This window comes from Schistocerca piceifrons, chromosome 3, assembly GCF_021461385.2.
Source record: "Schistocerca piceifrons isolate TAMUIC-IGC-003096 chromosome 3, iqSchPice1.1, whole genome shotgun sequence".
NCBI classification, from domain to species: domain Eukaryota; kingdom Metazoa; phylum Arthropoda; class Insecta; order Orthoptera; family Acrididae; genus Schistocerca; species Schistocerca piceifrons.
In genome coordinates, this window is record NC_060140.1 from 150,235,045 (window position 1) to 150,241,380 (window position 6,336).

The 6,336-nt window shown below is 50.4% G+C and overlaps 1 non-coding gene across 1 annotated transcript; it reads left to right on the top strand.

Moving 5' to 3' along the window:
• Positions 1–5,820: 5,820 nt before the first annotated feature.
• Trnas-cga lies at positions 5,821–5,895 on the top strand. Its single transcript has one exon. It is a non-coding gene; the product is annotated as a tRNA-Ser (tRNA).
• Positions 5,896–6,336: the final 441 nt, after the last annotated feature.

Below are 6,336 nucleotides of genomic sequence, written 5' to 3' on the forward strand. Positions count from 1 at the left end.
CTTAAGTTCACCTTCTCAAATGAATACGCACGACCTAAAGCACTGGCCGTCGTACGCTTCCTACGCGAAGACGTGAAGATCCCGCGTGACGAACTCATCGGCATACACCTATCGATCATTAGCAGCGTCGTTTATGTTAAGATGACTTCCGACGCTGCCTGCAATGAGATTATTCAAAGGACACGACATGGACTAAAATTTCGGCACTCCGACGGACACGTCGGGCCTGTGGATGTCGACCATGCAGGACTTGGCCTTCGGACGATCCGTGTATTCGAACTGCCTTTCGAGGTGAATGAAGATGAAGTCATCGCGGCGCTAAGCCCGTTCGGAAAAGTCCAGAGCCACGTAGCCGAGACATGGGCACAGTTTACGACGTATCCGGTGCTTAATGGTGTGAGACAGGTCCGAATCGATCTCAAACGGCACGTTCCATCGTACATTTCTATCGGCGGCTGCCGTGCGGTGGTCATTTACGGCGGACAACCTCGAACATGTTCCGGTTGTGGCAAAGAAGGCCACGTCCGTAGTGAATGCCTGCAACGTCGCATCACACAACTAAGGCACGACGACACGAACACCGACAGAACCACAACCATCCTTCCAGTCACCTATGTGGCGACACTGCACGTCCAGCCCTCACAAGACGCCATTCATGAGCGTCTCTCTGGTCCGATACACCCGGAGGCGTCCCAGCACCTTGACACCGGCGACGCCGCCCGTGAACATGTCCAACAGCCGGACACGCCCACGCTAGAAGATCACAAGGATACCAACGAGACTGTTCTGGAGAATGACGACCGCATCATAACACTCGCGGCTTTTGTACCGGAAAGACGTGAATCTCTTCCTTCCTCAGACACCGAAACTCATTGCCGAAAGCAGAACTACGAAAAAAACGTCGCAAGTCATCAGAATCGACCATTGAGCCCCCTCCACAGGACGAAGAGATGGCACATCACTCTGACGGAGAACACGATAACACTTTCTCCTCTGCCACGGAGACGCGTCATCCGCAAGACGGTGAACCGTCCAACAGAGATCATGCGCAAGTCCCGCCCCCAGAGGCCATGGAATATAGCACGCCTGTTGTCACCGACGCAATTGAGCCGACTCGGCCAGCGCTGCCACCTCTCGCCGATGTCAAACCTGTCGGACATTTTTCATGGGCGGATGACACGGATTTCTCACCTCCATCCGATGCGGAAATGAGATCTGTTCCTCCGTTAGACCAACACTAAAATGGGGGAAGTTTCTACGGCGACTCTTGCGACTTCTATGGAATTCACGCATCAACCACGACACTCTTCACCAGCTGCGAACCTATCGGCAGCACGGATCTCCCATCAGGCGTACTGAATAGCTACTATCAGTACTAATAATATCGGCTCCCACCTTAAACTTCAACTGCTCCGTGACACGCTAAGAGCAGCGGACATCGACATCGCCCTGTTACAAGAACTGAGGACAGCAACTTGGACTGGGTGTTATGGATATGAGACGTACGCCGCCCCTGCAGCTATGGAACACACAGGCGCAGCCATCCTCCTACGAGAAGGGATCGCAGTTTCCGATGTCGCATACCTCCCAACGGCGCGAGGGGTGGCCATAAAAGTTGAAGGACTCAAAATCATAAATCTCTACGTCCCATCGGGCACTGATAAACGGAGGGATCGCTCCCAGTTCTACGCAGAAGATATCACGCCTTTTTTCCTCGGCCGATACGATCACCTCATCTTAGGTGGAGATTTCAACTGTGTTCTCGAGCGCACAGACGAATACCCCCATTTCACCACATGTCCGGAACTTCCCTTCCTCGTCCGCCGCCTTCGTCTCCTCGATACTTGGCGAGTGGTACACGGCGACCGCCCGGGGTATACACACATCACGAGCCACTCCGCCAGCCGACTTGATAGAATATACATCTCTGACGCTCTGAAATCAGTTCTCCTCGACGCGGAACGTTGGCCGTCTGCCTTTTCGGATCATGACATCTACATCTGTACCATGAACCTACGTCGACAATCTATATGGCGCAGTGCAGGACCTTGGAAACTCAATGTCGCGCTACTGCAGGACCCTGAATGTCGACAACAGGTCACCGACACGTGGCACACCTGTGTTCAACGCATTATGCGTTACGAGACCACACTGCAGTGGTGGTTGCTGTGCGCCAAACCTGGCATCCGACGCACGTTGACACACTATGGCAGAGCCAAAGCCAGGTGGGATCACCATACAACTGATTCTACTATGGCGCTCTACGTGAACTCATGGATAATCCTCCATCCCCGGATCGTCTAAAAGAAGCTCAACGCATCAAGGCAAAGATTTTAACCTTGACCAGATGCCGTCTAGGGGGAGCCATTGTACGAGCACGCAGCCAAGATAGGATTACCGGTGAAGAACCTTCTCTGCATCATATTGTTCAAAATGTTCGTCGACGCCGACAGGCTTTAATGACAACTTTAGACTTACCTGATGGACGACGGTTGACTTCCCAAGTTACCATTGCGGATGCATTCACAACGCACTATAGACTTTTCTATCAAGAAGTACCTGCCGGTGCAGAGGCCATTGCTGAGGTTGCCCAGGAGATACTTGGTACTCTCAACGCAGCAGCTGCAACCCTCCTGACTTCTGAAGTGACAACCGACGATGTCCAAGGCGCTGTGGCCAAAGGGTCTCTGAATCGATCTCCCGGCCCGAATGGTTTACCTCTCGAATTTTACAGAACCTTCCAAGATTTGATGATGCCACGATGGAGGGACATGTACTGGGAACTTTTGTCCGGCGCGGCGAACCCGCCACCAATGTTCATGGAAGGCTTACTTGTACCAGTCCCGAAACCCGCAGGAGGAACACGACTCGACAGTTATCGGCCGATCACGTTACTCAATTCCGACTTCAAGATTTTCACACGCCTTCTAGTAGTGCGACTCAAACATGTCTTACGAGACATTGTTTCCCACGAACAAACATCCTTAGGCGGCGATCGTAATATACAGACAGCCCTCAGTGAATATCGAGATGTGATCGCTGTGGCAACACACTCGCGACTGCCAGGCGCTTTAATCTCCATCGACTTCAAACAAGCGTTTGACCGCGTCAATCATGCATTCCTCAACGCAGTGATGGACCGAATGGCACTTCCCCCGACGTTCACGCAAGTGATTATGCGGCTCCTTCGTGGAGCAACGTCCAGACTTTTCGTCAACGGCAGACTTACAGAACCTATACGGATTGAACGCTCAGTACGGCAGGGTTGCCCTTTGTCTACGCTGCTTTATGCCATTGCGATGAAACCACTCATTTGCGGATTACGGCGACGTTTGACAGGTATTCCACCCCGGGATCATATGTTCCGCTGCCGAGCTTACGCGGACGACTTGGCCCTCGTCGTACGTTCAGCGGCCGACGCACAAGCTGCGATGCAGTGGATTACCCGTTATAGTGCAGGGGCAGGGAGCGCTATGAACGTGGCAAAATCATGCGCCATGAAGATCGGCCGCGGCCTTCCCGCAGACAGCGTAGTCCCATTTCAACTGGTGGACACCCCTCGTTGTCTCGGATTGGTGTACGCGCGAGACATTCGCCGCACCTCGGCGATCAATTTTCGGGCACTACCGCAACGCATCCGGGCCAACATACAAAATCACATACTACGCTCGCTGAATATGTGCCAGAGAGTCACCTTCGTCAATACCCATCTGGCAGCCCGGATACCCCATATAGCGCAGATTCTGCCCATCACTGCGACAATGGCGGCCAGATTACAGGCGGCTTTCGGCTATTTTATTTGTTCTGGACACATCTTCAAAGACCAGTATGAAGCTCTCTGTGGTGTCACCGCCAGACACCACACTTGCTAGGTGGTAGCCTTTAAATCGGCCGCGGTCCGGAAGTATACGTCGGACCCGCGTGTCGCCACTATCAGTGATTGCAGACCGAGCGCCGCCACACGGCAGGTCTAGAGAGACTTCCTAGCACTCGCCCCAGTTGTACAGCCGACTTTGCTAGCGATGGTTCACTAACAAATTACGCTCTCATTTGCCGAGACGATAGTTAGCATAGCCTTCAGCTACGTCATTTGCTACGAACTAGCAAGGCGCCATTATCATTTGCTATTTATCTTGTGATGCATGTACCGTCAGACCGATGTTCACCAATTATGGATTAAAGTTAAGTATTCCAGAAGCTACGTACCTTTTTTGCTAGTCTCTATTTCTTTAACTGTTCCAGACCTCACGCCAGCCTGCGTGAGCTTAAACGCGTGCCTTTCGGCTTCCTCTCATAGTGGCTTGGCTGTCTTGTCAAGTCACAACACTCTCACCTTACCGAAGCGGGACGGTGGCCTCGATCTGGTTAATGTGAGAACCAGGACTACGGCACTTTACACCAATACTATGCTCCGGTTATGGAAAAGCCAAAATGCTAGTTTTACTGCAATGTTGACCACTGAGCTCGCACCTGTTTCGAGACGCCCACCGACGTCTCTGGCACACATCCCACCTCCGATGTCACATATCGGCCGTTTCTTTTTGGAGTATAGCTACATATGCACCGAGGTCCCCAGGACCAGGAAGACGACCACTCGCGACATCTATTGCCTTCTCCGAAAGTCTTCACGCCGCAACCCCGTCGAAACACGTCACCCCCAGGTTTCATGGCCTACAGTTTGGATAGCGATCCACCAACCATATCACACCACTGACACCACCTCTATGCGGTACCTTCTCGTCAACGGCAAGTATACTACAAGACAGAAACTGCATCGCATCGCATTGGTGGACTCACCCCTGTGCCTCAAGTGCAATGTCGAAGATACAGATTTACATCGTTTTGAGTGTGGGTCAGCAGCAGCTGTCTGGACCCTCGCACAGAAGATTGTGGCTTTCTACCTCCGAGTACCACCACATCACATTTCTCCTACCATGATGATATATCCCGACTCGACCTACTTTCCATCGGCCAAGTGGCACGCCATCACATGGATCAGTGGCATGGCTGTCAGCTACCTCTTCCGGGACGACATCGTCGATCCGGCGGACTTTTGGACACGCCTCCAAGTACATTCGCCGACATCGACACTATCGGGCCACTTTCGCGAACTATTTACAGAGTATTTTCACCAACTCGCCTCAAAGCTGGAATCTCAACGAACTGTGCCAGCCAAGACGATCCCACGTTCCCCTTTAATGGTCAATGATAGAATGCATTTTGTTCTGATGGTGCGCCAAAGTGGAGCATGGCGCGGAAAGTATTCCTACTTTATTTCACGTCTCTTTTCTCCTACTCTTCTAAGTATTTTTTTCCTTACACATGTAACAAACACATAATTAAATAAAAAAAAAGGGCCGTTGCGGAAATATAGCTACCTTTTATGTTTTCAAAGGATATTGTTATTTTTATGAAGAATGTCGTCTTTTATTTTCATACACAAGAGGTATTGTTTCCTCCTTACCTACAACTTAAAAAAAGAAAAAAGACAAAAAAATTGGTAAAAACTCAAAAAATAAAAAAACAAAAAAAAGTTGGTAGAGCACTTGCCCGCGAAAGGTAAAGGTCCCGAGTTCTAGTCTCGGTCCGGCACACAGTTTTAATCTGCCAGGAAGTTTCATATCAGCGCACACTCCGCTGCAGAGTGAAAATCTCATTCTGGAAACATTCCCCAGGCTGTGGCTAAGCCATGTCTCCACAATATCGTTTCTTTCAGGAGTGCTAGTTCTGCAAGTTTCGCTGAAGAGCTTCTGTAAAGTTTGGAAGGTAGGAGACGAGGTACTGGCAGAAGTAAAGCTGTGAGGACGGGGCGTGAGTCGTGCTTGGGTAGCTCAGTTGGTAGAGCACTTGCCCGCGAAAGGCAAAGGTCCCGAGTTCGAGTCTCGGTCCGGGACACAGTTTTAATCTGCCAGGAAGTTTCAGGTGTCTTCTTTTTTTTCATCCTTCGAGCAATATCAGCTTGTGTGTAGAGGTCTGCCAGTTACTGGCTTTTTAATATCCTCCATTATCGTGACTGGGGAAAGTCTCTTGAGCCCAAACAACTTGCTAAATTTTTTTCTCTCGCGGGCTAGTAGTTTTTGCTCATCTGTTACCCGTAATTTAAATTTTTCAGACTCATGTAGAGATACCGGAAGAATTACACTCTGTTACAGTCGGATTTTAAAACTTCTCGAAACTGCTCTGCTGCGCAGCTCGTTCCGTAGGCCAAAATACACTTTGTTTGCCGCTGCGATCCATGTGCTAGTCTCACTTTCCATTTTATTCTGTTCGCTGAAAATGCGTCCAAAAATTTAAATATATCTATCGATTTAAAAGTTTATTCATCAACTGTCAGTG